Genomic DNA, 13,174 nt, shown 5'->3' with positions numbered 1-13,174 from the left:
ATGGATGTTGGGGAGGGTATGTGCTATGGTGAGCGCTGTGAATTGTGTAAGACTGATGAATCACAGACCTGTACCTCTGAAACAAATAATACATTATGTGTTAAAAAAAAAAAAAAAGAAAGAAGATAGTAGGAAGGGAAAAATGAAGGGGGGGGAATCGGAGGGGGAGACAAACCACGAGAGACTATGGACTCTGAGAAACAAACTGAGGGTTCTAGAGGGGAGGGGGGTAGGGGGATGGGTTAGCCCGGTGATAGGTATTAAGGAGGGCACGTATTGAATGGAGCACTGGGTGTTATATGCAAACAATGAATCATGGAACACTACATCAAAAACTAACGATGTAATGTATGGTGACATAACATACTAAAATAAAATTTAAAAAAATCCATATGGAGAAAAAAAAGTTTACTCTGACTTCATACTATCACAAAAATCAAATACAGGTGAATTATAAGATTTAAATGCAAAGACAAAACAACAAACTTTTTAAAAGAGAAAATAGAAGAATATCTCCATAATCTCGAGATAAGAAAAAATATTTTGACCAGGATGCAGAAAGCACTAATAATAAAGGAAAAGACCAATATATTAGACAAACATTTGTTGATCCAAAGACACCATTAGGAGAGTGAAAATATAACCACAGAGTAGGAAAAGACAGGTTCATATGCAGAAGACATTAAGAAATTCCTATAAATCAAAAATGAAATAAGATGACAAATCCAATGGAAAGATTAGGAAAGACATCTGACTAGGCATCTGACGAAAGAATATATCCAAATAACCAATAAACATATGAAGAAATGTACAACATCAGCAGCATCAAGAGGGAAAGGCATTTGAAACGATAAGATGACACTGTATAAGTTGCCAAAATTAGAGATTAATAATACCACCTTCTTTGCTGGCAAAGATGAGCAACAATAGGAACTCTTATATACTACTGGCAGGAATATAAGTTGTTACAATTATTTTGGAAAATTATTTGGTAATATCTCTAAAATAAACAAATATGTGTCCTATGACCAAGCAAGTTTACTTCTAGTATATACCCAAAGAAGTACATGCATTTATGTACTTAAGAGTCACGTAAAGGAATGTTCTCCAAATGGGAAATCAAATTTAAAATTTTCATCAACAGTAGAAGAGATCAATCAGTCATGGTACATTCACACAATGGAATGCTATACAACAATGAAAATGAACAAATTATAGTTGCACCCAGCATGGATGAATTTCACAAATTACTATAAGTCAGAATGAGGGGGCTTCTGGGATACTTAATGCTTTTATATTTCTTGACCTAGATAGTTGTTACATGAATAGATTTACTTTGTGATAATTTATTAAGCTATATACTTAGGATTTATGTACTTTTCCTACATGCTTTGTACTTCAATTAAAAAAAACAAAGTTTAATGATAGATGGAATAAAGTCAACATACATCTAATCAGAATTCCAGGAGAAAAAAATGGAGAAGGTAAAGAATAACCAAAGACCTATTGATTGCAAACTTCCCACATTTTTCCAAGATGCCAATTTCTCAGACCAAAAACATCAATAAATTCCAAATATGACAAATAAAAAGGAAATCCAAACCTAACTACAATTTGGTGATATTAATGAAGGAAAAAAAACAGCAAAGAAAAATACAATTAAAAGCAGCCAAGGAAGAGAGACAGATTAACTATAAAGAAACCACAGTTAGACTGATGACTGAGTTCTCAACTTCAACAATAAAGTGAGAACACAGTAGAATATCATCTGAAATAAAATAACTCCCAAACTAGATATCCAGCAAATATCCAGCAAAACTACTTTTGACGAATTGGTATAAAATTCTTCATTTTCTGGAAAGAGATGAAAAGGGAAGAAAGAAATGAAGAAAATAAAAGGATAATAGGAAATGAAAATTGTTTCTATTAACAAACTCTCACTAAACGAACTGGAAAGAATGTACTTTAGGTACACAATGACCCTATATGGAGAATCTGTGGTGGAAGAGCCAAAGGTATTGGTAAATATGTAGGTAAATCTAAACAACTACTAACTAATGAGACAATGATAATATTTAATTTATGGGAGAAAAGATATAACTAAATTCAGAACAATATAAGCATATAAAATTGGACAAGGGATGAAGAGATTAGAATGTTCTAAAGTGTTTTATTCAGGAGAAGGGTAAAGGTATTTATTGATTTTAGGCTTTGTTAATTATTCTTCTAAAACATGAATGTCTATCTTCCAAGCAAGCAGCAGAAACAAAACAGACAAAAAGCAAAATCTTCAAGCAATTTTAAAGGAAGGCAAAAAGACGAGGGGAAATGTATAGAGGAAATTAAAAAAAAAAAAAACACAAACAGCAAACAGTAAGATAAATGAATAGATCCAAATATATCATTACTCACAATAAATATAAATTGACTAAAATCTCCAGTTCAAAGCCAAAATTGTGAAAATGGATGAGAAAATAAAATGCAGCTATATACTGTTTTTGTAAGTACACACCAAAACATGAGGTTACCAGAGAAATGAAATGCAAATCACAGACAAAGATACACCAGGTTAACACAAATAATGGGGAACCGATGAATGATTTGATACAAAGAAATGACGTGAAAAGATTTTAAAAGAATATTCTGAAGAGTAAGCAATTTTTCTGAACCAAGTTAAGTAGTATAATTGAGTCTTAAATTCATTTCACCTCATTTAATTCAACTCAGGGCTTGAGCTTATTAATGTCCTTTAGGAATCTGATTCTTTTGCCTAGTGTACTAGGGTTCTTCCTGCTTTCCATTTGATAAGCATGCCATCAATGACTTTCTGTAAGACGGTGATAAAGTGTTTAAGAGGTTAAAGCCTAGTATACAGGCTTGTAGCACAGTAACAGAAGTATTTTTTAAAAATTTTTTATTGTTATATTAATCCCCATACATTACATCATTAGTTTTAGATATAGTGTTCCATGATTCATTGTTTGTGCATAACACCCAGTGCTCCATGCAGAACGTGCCCTCCTCAATACCCATCACCAGGCTAACCCATCCTCCCACCCAACAGAAGTATTTTTAAAGGCTGACATCTGTTTGCAATTACAAATCCTATTACTATTATATTTTATTTCTTAATTTTATTCACAAGCCTATCAAGATACAGTTTCTCAAGTACTTTACTGAAATCTAGATAGTCTGTCGATAATTTCTCTGCCTACATATGCATGAGAGTGTACAGACACAAATCTACACATACATACTTATATAAAAACACACTTACATATATATGTGTGTGTGTGTATATATATATATATATATAAAATCATAGTAATACTGTACCTCATAGGTAGTTCCATAATGGCACGTAAATTGGCATTGTCTGTTGGTTTCTGCATCTTGCTCAACATTAGTATAAAATATTACTCCATCCCCAGAGCAGGATACAATCTGCTTATCATTCGTGCACGGTAAGAACTTTGCACTAAATATATTTGCTCGGTGCCCTGAACGAATTGTTGTCAAAACCTAAAACACAGACAAAGTTGTTCTTGGTAATTTATTATTTCCTAGAAAGAAACATTCATATTTAATATAATCATAGCCAGGAATAAATTCTCATTAACATTCTTATTATCTCAATAAAAAATTATCATTTGATTCCAAACTAATATAATTTTTAAAAAATCAGAATCTCACATATTTTCTTTTCTCTATGAGATGTGAAGAAGAGTAAGTACCATCAATAGGAACAGTGCTGTGAAAATTAAATATACATATTTCCACCTATTTGGTATATCTGACTCATTCATAAGATCTCAGTAAATAAGAAAGGACTATTATATATAGGGGGAGAAAGAAACAGAGACAAAGAAGATGATTTTCATTATCTTAAAAGTATTTTCCTGTATTTCTCAGGTAATCAACTTTAAACAAGTTACTTTTAGGATTGGAGAGCAGGTACAGGGGCATGGAGAAAGAAATTACTATCCTGACCTACCTTTTTTTTTTTTTAAGATTTGATTTATTTATCTGAGAGAGAGAGTGCAAGCAAGAGAACACAAGCAGGGGTAGTGGCAGAAGGAGAGGGAGAAGCAGGCTCTCCACTGAGCAGGGAGCCCGATGTGGGGCTCGATCCCAGGACCCTGAGATTATGACCTGAGCCAAAAGTAGCCATGTAACCGGCTGAGCCACCCAGGCGCCCCTCTGACTGACTTTTGAAACTTTTTACTAGATGATTTTTAGTTATTCCCTTCCAGGATAAAAAAATAAAAATAAACTGAATTTAAATGAATCATGAAATGGTAAGATGAAACTACAGCAGAAGTCCCAACATCTCCTTCCTTAATTATGTTTCAAGACTGTGGGGCACCTGGGTGGCTCAGTCAGTTAAGCGTCTGACTTCCACTCAGGTCATGATCTCAAGGCCCTGGGATCGAGCCCTGCGTTGGGCTCCCTGATCAGGGGAAGTCTGCTTCTCCCTCTCCCTCTGCCACTACCCCCTGCTTGTGCTCTCTTGCTCGTGCTCTCTCTCAAATAAATAAAATCTTTAAAAATAAAGACTAGAATTCCTGTGACAGAAATAAAGTTTAAAATAAATATGTAAATATTTGCAACATAGAGTGAAGATAAAGAACAAATCTCCCTAATAGTGCTTAAAAATTGACAGAAAGAAACTTAACAAAACCTGGGTTTTTTAATTGAATGGGCAAAAGATCTGAAAATATAGTCCACAAAAAGATATACAAAGGACCTTTAAGAATGTGAGAAAATATCCAACTTTGTTGATAAGGGAAATGCAAATTGAAGCTACAGTGAGAAACTAATTCTCACTTTTCAGATTGGCAAAATTCAAGTTCGACAACACACTATGTAAGTGATCCTACGGGGAAACAGGCTCTTTACCATTTCTGGTGGGAGAACTAGATGGTACAAGACTAATGGAGAGGAATTTAGCCGTACTCCACAAAATCACACACACATTTATCCATTGACCAGACAAGTCTATTTCTAGGAATTTACCCTTAAGATACACCTCCAACAATACAAGAAAAAATGCACAAAATTATTTAATGAGCTATTCATAACAGCAAAGCACAGGAGACTTATTGAATAAATTATGGTACATCCCCACAATGTATGTACAATGAGAATTTAATGCAGTGGGAATCTGGTGTGCTCTAAAAAATGTGCTCAAAAAAAAAAAATGTCAAAACATAGACAAAGTTGGCTTTAAATGTCCCACCGAACAATTGGGATAATTTAAGCATCAAAAAGTATTATCAGTAATAGACTATAATATATTGAATTTAAAAAATCTATAATCCCAAAGTGATTTTTTCACAAAGGTGGTAGGGACAAAGGAAATGCTCTTATTTACAAAGTAATGTCAATTAATAAGTGTAAAAGGAATGACAATTAAAAATCACTATTTTGTAACTACATTTTAACAACTGGTTAAGGCAAGAAACAACACTGAAACCAATGTAAGAAAGATTGGTATGAAAGAGAATATTCACACAGTCTCAACATACCACTTCACAAACAGCTTATTAATTGTAAAGGGTAAACATACCTACACAATGAAGAGATCAAACTTAACATTACCAGTAAGGGGACAAACTAATATCATGTACCACAATGTCACCTGTGGAGAATTCTTAGCTAAAATGTTTTTAATTTTAATCTATTCATGAAGAAACAATCAGACAAATCCGAATTGAGAAACATTCTATATAACAATTGTTCTTCTATATTAATATAACAGTAAAACAACTAATATATTAATATCATGAAAGACCAAAAAGTTGAATGAACTATCCTAAAAGAGACTAAGGAAATATGACAACTACATGAAATGATGGATGGAGCTTGGATTGAAAGAGGCATGGCAGTGACAAAGAACACTATAAACAAACGAGAAAACCTGAATATAGACCATATATGTATACATGTGCATGTATTATGTGTGTACGTCGTCAAATAGAAAATCACATATATAATAGCATATAGTTGACTCTCATCGTTCCTGATAAGTCACTGCCAACACTGAACTAACAAGTACTGAATTACTGCTCCTAGGGAAATAAGTGGTTAGGTTCCTTTGAGCCTCTTGCCACAACGTTTTCCTCAATCAGTCAATACACAGCATTGTTTTATAATGTTTCTGTTTAAAGGCCTTATTTAATATATACTGTTGCTTCACTAACATTGAACTCATGGCCAAGAGCATTATAATGCATGCCTAAATGAAGCTTATCTAACATTTTTTCTCCATAAGAAACATCCCAGGCTTCTTGTGCTTAGGAACACGAGATAGTATTTCAGCATGATACCTGGGGACATTTTAAACTGTGAAATCATCAATAAAAAGCACAAAAATGCAAAAATGCAACACGAAATACACCACGAAAAAGATACAGTATGTTTACAGTATGAGAGCTGAAATAATTCTCAATTCTTTTGTCACTCTGCTCATGTGCATGGCCATGAATGACCAGGAAGGCACTGGAAGTATTGACTTGCGGGTTAAAAGTAAATTTCACTGAGTTGGCAAATTTGCAAATATGAAATCCACAAGTAATGAGGATCAACTCCATATTCAATATTATGTATTTTTAAAAATAGAATAATGTTCTTGTTCTTAGTAGATATATGCCAAAGCATTCATGAATGAAGTGCATGATGCCTCCAACTTGGGCTCAATTGCTTAAAAAAAAAATCTATTTGTGGATGTTCATTGTATTATTTTTTCAATTTTTCCAAAAGTTTTTAAATATTAAAACAAAGTTAGGAAAATATATTTCAACTTTATTTTGGGTTTGGTTTTAAGTGAGTATTTATTATATAATACTAACTGCCAAATTCTTATCAGAGACTACCATACCAAATCATAACATAAATCTGGAATGAATATTAGCAGCTATTTACCTTGACCACTTTGAATATTTAAGTCACTTCATTTTATTTAAGAACTAGGTTAGAGGGTTATAGCCAAAATAAGGATTTGCTAAGTACCATAAATTGTTCCACAGTAAGTCTTACACATATAATGCACATATAATTAGGGTCAAATAAAAAAGAGAGGGTGTCTTTTGCTCCTGCATCAACCAAAGCCAATGGAGAATAAAATCGTAAATATTTTAAAATCTTTCATTCCTCTCTTCAAGTGTAAGACACTAAGATCTGGAAGACTAAGGTATAAAAAAAAACACAGAGAATAATTAATGTAAAGCCTTTAATAGATATCATAACCTTTAACTTTGTCAGGTATTTTAGCATGGTTTACCAAGTAGCTAACTATATAAAAGTCACTGCTTACAGTGTATGTATTAGTTTCTTCATCCGATAGGCCTTTGGCTTTGCTTTAGTCACATTCAGCAGACATTATTCTTAACAGTTCATGATTTATCTCCATTTAACAGGATTATGCATAGCTTCAGAAACAAAAGCACTCGGTACATTAATATGTGTACTGACATATGACGTATTAGTTACAAATTGAGATGGATTTCTTTATTAAAGTAATCAAGATTTATTTTTTTTTAAAGATTTTATTTATTTATTTGACAGAGAGAGACACAATGAGAGAGGGAACACAAGCAGGGGGAGTGGGAGAGGGAGAAGCAGGCTTCCTGCGGAGCAGAGAGCTGTGGGGCTCGATCTCAGGACCCTGGGATCAGGACCTGAGCCAAAGGCAGACGCTTAACGACTGAGCCACCCAGGCGCCCCTGAAGTAATCAAGATTTAAAGAGTAAAAAGTTGAAGCTCTTTTCTTTTGGACAAATCTCTTGATTTCAGACGTCCTCTTCCAAACTTACTCCCCTTCCAGTGTTCTCCATCTTCATCCCAATGGCAGCAATATCCACCCACACAGTTGATCAAGTCAAAAACTAAAGAATCATCCTTCATTTCTCTTTCCCTCATCCACTATAAAATAGTAAAATATATAGATAGATATAGATATATAATACAAAATCTATAAAATCCACCAGCAAATCCAGGTCCAAGATATATTCCAAACTACTTCTCCTCACCTCAATGCCATTATCTTTGTCTACATCACCATCTCTTCTCACTGGGATGACTCAATGGCCTCCTATCTCCTACTTCTGATCTTATTCAAACTCTACTCTCCAAACAGCAGCCAGAGCTATCTTTTAAAAATGCAGGTCATATCACCTGCATGTTTAATACACTCCAGTGACTATTTCAAAGACACTAAAATGTAAACTCCTTCATATTGCCTATCAAGCCTACTATCTGATCACTGCCTACCATGTTAACTTCATTTTGAACCACTCTCTAATTTATTAATAGATAATTGTTGGAAGAACAAGTACTCATGTGTACACAATTAGTAATTCCAACAAAGGCTGGAATTTGTTTTTAATTGTCAAAACTGAAACTACAATCAATATAGATATGCATTCTACCGGAGGTAAATAGTGATAAGACTGATTTTTTAAAAATGCACTTGCAAAAGGTTATTTTTTTTTTTTTTAAAGATTTATTTATTTATTTGAGAGAGCGAGAATGAGAGAGAGTACACGAGAGGGGGGAGGGTCAGAGGGAGAAGCAGGCTCCTCGCTGAGCAGGGAGCCCGATGCAGGACTCGATCCCGGGACTCCAGGATCATGACCTGAGCCGAAGGCAGTTGCTTAACCAACTGAGCCACCCAGGCGCCCTAAAGGTTATTATTTTTGGTAGCTGGATTTATTTTCTTATTTGTGCTTTCTTTGTATCAATGCATTAAAATACTTAGAAAACATCTAAGAATAATGGCCTAGAGAGGTAGAAGTTGGCAGAGTAACTTAATTGAAGATGTAAATGACATATTGATAACTGGAATTAGTAATAAATGTGACTGTGAACTAGTTGTAACATCTATGACTTTACTGATCATCAGGTTAATCTAGCTGGCCAAGCATGTATCTCTTTCATCATGTCACATACAATGCTTACAAAACCTTAAGCCTGGGGCGCCTGGGTGGCTCAGCTGGTTGGGCATCTGCCTTCAGCTCGGGTCATGATCCCAGGGTCCCGGGATCGAGCCCCACATCGGGCTCCCTGCTCTGTGGGGAGTCTGCTTCTCCCTCTGCCCCCCCCCCCACTCATGCTCTCCCTCTCTCTCTCACAAAAATAAATTAAAATAAAAAAACCTTAAACTTGGTCCAGGAATATCCAGATAGAAAGTGTTGGTTCTTGAATCTCTTGGTAAAAATCACTCCTCTCTAAACCCAACCCATACCCCCACCTAAGGAATTGAATACAGAAATTCCTTGCCTTTCCTTACTAATATTTATTGGGCACCTACTATGTGACAGGTAATTTACTAAGTGTTGAAGAAACAAAAAAGAAAAAACGGTCACTGTCCCAAAGAAATTACTGTCTAATGGTGAGCAAACAAACATAATAATCTAATTATCCACAAAGTCCAATGAGAACATAGAGGAAGGAGTGCCTACATTTGCCTAGGGCAACAAGAGAGGTATACCACAGCTAAGAGTCAAGAATTGAAGGATGGATTTAAATTTGCCAAGTAGGTGGGAGGTGCATGGCAAAGCAGGAGAACATCCCATGAAGAGAGAAGAGTGCAAGCAAAAGTACAGAGTAAAGAACAGGTTATGCTCTGAGAACTTATAGGTAGCTGGCTGAAGCCAAATCAAGAAAAATTTTACGTATGTGGTACACACAGGATTTCTTTTATTTTAGATATTACAAGGTCACCTTCCTTCGGTTTTATCTATACCTTGAGGAGGTGGCCCTTTTGCGGGGGCGGGAGCAGCATACTGTGGAGAATCTGCTATAGGAATCCATACTTGATTTGGGTCCTGAGCTTTGTTTCTGTCTACCTTGACATTCAAGGCCATCAAGACTAAAGTTTATATATGCTTGGATTGACAAACATCTTCAGGGAGAAAGTGGCTTTCATGCTCACTTCTCTGGACTCACTTTTTCCCTTCCATTTTGGACTGATAATCCCTTACTATCAAGGCAAGTTACTTGTTACTTTTAGGACAATTTTTAGTCTTTAATCAAGAATATTTTAGTTGTTTCAGTGGGAGGATTGGTCCAAATAAACTAGACTGTAATTATTGGAAAAAGAAACTTCTCTCTTGTATGTATTTGAGACATACTATATATAAAATTAGGATATGTTACCATTAATAAGGAACACCTCCAATCTCTTAACTCTATAAAAAAAAAAGTGTTTCAAAATTATTTGCATTAAATTAATCTTTCCATGAACGCACAGGACCTAAAAATAAAGTCAAACTTTAAGAACAGGTAATATTTGACTCAGGATCAAACACTTTCTTTTCCTATGTAATTAATCATCTGCGTTTTAAATTTTTAAAAATATTCCTAGATGATAGCAAATTTGGATCTATTAAAGACCAATATGTGAAAAAGATAAAGTCTTGTTATATTTAAACTCCTTAAAAGTATTATTTGATTACTCATTTCTTAAACTGGAAAAGAGAAAGAGTAATCACTTTTCAAATATACATTCTATTGGGAACCATGCATCAAAATGAACGTTTTTTTTCCAAAAATAAGCAAATAAAGAAGAAACAAGATCTTCTAAAAATTATTCCACTGGGTATAGTCACAAAATAATTGAAAAGCAGGGACTTGGAGAGATATGTGTACACCTACGTTCATAGCAGCATTATTCACAGTATCAAAATGGTAGAAGTAGTAACTCAAGTGTCCATTGAAAGATGAATGGAAACAAAATGTGGTATTTACATACAACAGAATATTATTCAGCCATAAAAAAAAAAAAGAAAATCTGACACATACTGCAGTATGTTTGAATGTTAAGGGCATCATGGTAAATGAAATAGTAACAAAAACACAAATGTTGTATAAAGGCTTATATATCTAGAGTAGTCAAATCCATAGAGACAAAAAGTAGAATGGTGCTTGCCAAGGGATGGGAGGAGAGAAGAAAAAGGAGTTACAGAGTTTCAGTTTTCCAAGATGAAAATAGTTCTATAGCTGGATGTGGTGATAGTATCAACAATGTGAATATACTTAATGTCACTGAAAAGAAATATTAAAAATTATTAAGACAGTTAATTTTATGTTATGTGTATTTTACTACAGTTTGTTTTTTTTTTAAAGAGTGAAGCTCTGTATCTTTTAAAAAAAAAGATTATTCCTTTGGTGTCTAGTCAACTGTTATGAATACCGTAAGCATTAAAATTCTGATAGTGATGGTCAAAAAGCATTCTACATATACATCATTCCAGGAAATTTCCTCTACTGTAAGGAAAACGTTATGCTAGTACAATATAATGATTTATAAGAAATATTTCTTTGGTCATCCAGATGACCAAAATATATTTCTCATATATATGGTCTTCGTCAATAGTTTTTGAAAACGCTTCAGAGACATAAAGGTGAAACTGGCGTCTTGTTATTAATAAAGGTGACTTTTGGACCCCACCAAAGGGTGGGGACTGGTTGCCAAAAGGAGCAATCATGAGATTTGAGAGTTGGAACTCAGGTGGGGAGAGGGGCTGGAGGCTGAATCAGTCAGTGACCAATGACTTAGTCAATCAGGACTGCATAATGAAGCCTCAATAAAAACCCAAAAGTACAGTTTTTTGGCCTTTTTCAGAGCTTCCACACTTGGGGAATCAGAATGCTTCCATGTGCCACCGAGCCAGGCCCTAAGCTCCAGGCTGGAATTAGGTACAGGCACCTTAAAAGACCTAGTAATTGCAGACCTAACACAAGTAGGATTTAAAAACATCAAGTTTCCCTCTGCTAAGTCAGGAAAATTAAGTAAAGCTATCTCTGAAACAAAATTATGACCTGTCTTTTAATCAAAGATACCTTCAATATGAACCTCATTCAGGTTGAAGGACCACAAACATTTATTTAAATATCTTAACTGTTTAAATGTGGAAAAATAAGAAATATGTGAATAATTTATTCTGTAAGATTGCTACTATTAAATAACAGTTTGGTCTGCCAATCTACCAAGTTCTCACTGATATAAAAATAAGTGTATAGTTTCTCCATATACAGAGAAGAGTCAATAAAAATCAGAACATAATCCTAATTACATAATCCTAAAACTCAAATGGTTATGCCAGCTTATGGTATTAGATATCATGAAGCATTTCACTAGAGCCTAGATACTATTTTTGCAAACTGATAAAATTATATTTCTTAAGCCACTTGGCTGAAGAGTAGATTTTGTGAGCATGAAAGAAAAAAAACCACATTTTCTTTTTTCCCCCAAAGAATGGTTTACTGAGATAATGTTACTTTTGGGAATTTTACCCACGTAGATAAAATGAAGCATATTTAAATCTGCTACAGTCAAAAGCTGGGTGAAATCTATGTTTTCCTAAGAAGATTAAGGGATAGGCATGTAATAACTCCCAAATTACATAACTACCTTGAGCAAAATAAGGATATTCTATTACAAATACCCATTCCATAATTATTTACAATTTCTTAATTTCTAGCTTAATTTTTCTCATTGAATTACAGATTTTTTTAAAGCCACTTTACCTTTCTGCTGTAAGGATTACTAATTACTAACTTGGTGTCATCTGAGCCAGATAAAATATATTCTCCAGTCTCATTCCAACAGATTGTATTAACCTGAAAAGAAAGCAAAAAATAAATTTAAGTAAACTGGACATATAAACAAGTATGCCATCTTTCAGTTAACTGATGATTCAAAATATATATCATGAATAAAATTGTGTCTATGGTAAGGAGTGTTTACCAGTTAACCTATCGAAAATACATACTGCCATTTAGCAAACACAATAAATATTCTGTAAACTCACAACGAAATGTCTGAGTGATTACGTTTTATTGTTTAAATTCACTTTAATTAATTCATTTTATACCCAGGGACATAAAACAAGGCCACCTAAAAAAAAAAAAAAAATTAAAAGAACTTACTACAGAGCTATAGTAATCAAGGCTGTATGGTACTGTCATGATCACTGACATATATATCAATGGAATGGAATTCAGAGTCCAGAAATAAACCCTTACATTTATATTCAAGTAATTTTTGACAAGGGATCCAAGACCTTTCAAAGGAGAAAGAGTATTTTTTCAACAAATGGTGCTGGGACAACGGGATATACCCAAGAAAGGAATACCATGTACAAAAATGAACTGAAAATGATCAAAATCT

The 13,174-nt window shown here is 34.0% G+C and overlaps 1 protein-coding gene across 3 annotated transcripts in view; it reads right to left on the bottom strand.

Annotated features, from left to right (window-relative positions):
- The window catches only part of DCAF6 (DDB1 and CUL4 associated factor 6), a 102,130-nt gene extending 89,511 nt beyond the window's left edge, over positions 1-12,619 (bottom strand). For all 3 annotated transcript variants that reach the window (XM_032389423.1, XM_032389424.1, XM_032389425.1), the window contains exons 1-2: positions 12,532-12,619; positions 3,337-3,522 (exon numbers count right to left, since the gene is read on the bottom strand). The gene's annotated coding sequence lies outside the window, so the exon portion shown is untranslated. The remainder of the gene's footprint in view (positions 1-3,336; positions 3,523-12,531) is intronic.
- Between the last annotated feature and the right edge of the window lie 555 nt (positions 12,620-13,174).

The sequence above is a fragment of the Phoca vitulina genome, unplaced genomic scaffold (assembly GCF_004348235.1).
Source record: "Phoca vitulina isolate PV1807 unplaced genomic scaffold, GSC_HSeal_1.0 scaffold54, whole genome shotgun sequence".
Classification (NCBI taxonomy): domain Eukaryota; kingdom Metazoa; phylum Chordata; class Mammalia; order Carnivora; family Phocidae; genus Phoca; species Phoca vitulina.
Note: the sequence above shows the minus strand (reverse complement) of the source record. Positions and strands in the feature narration are given on the sequence as shown.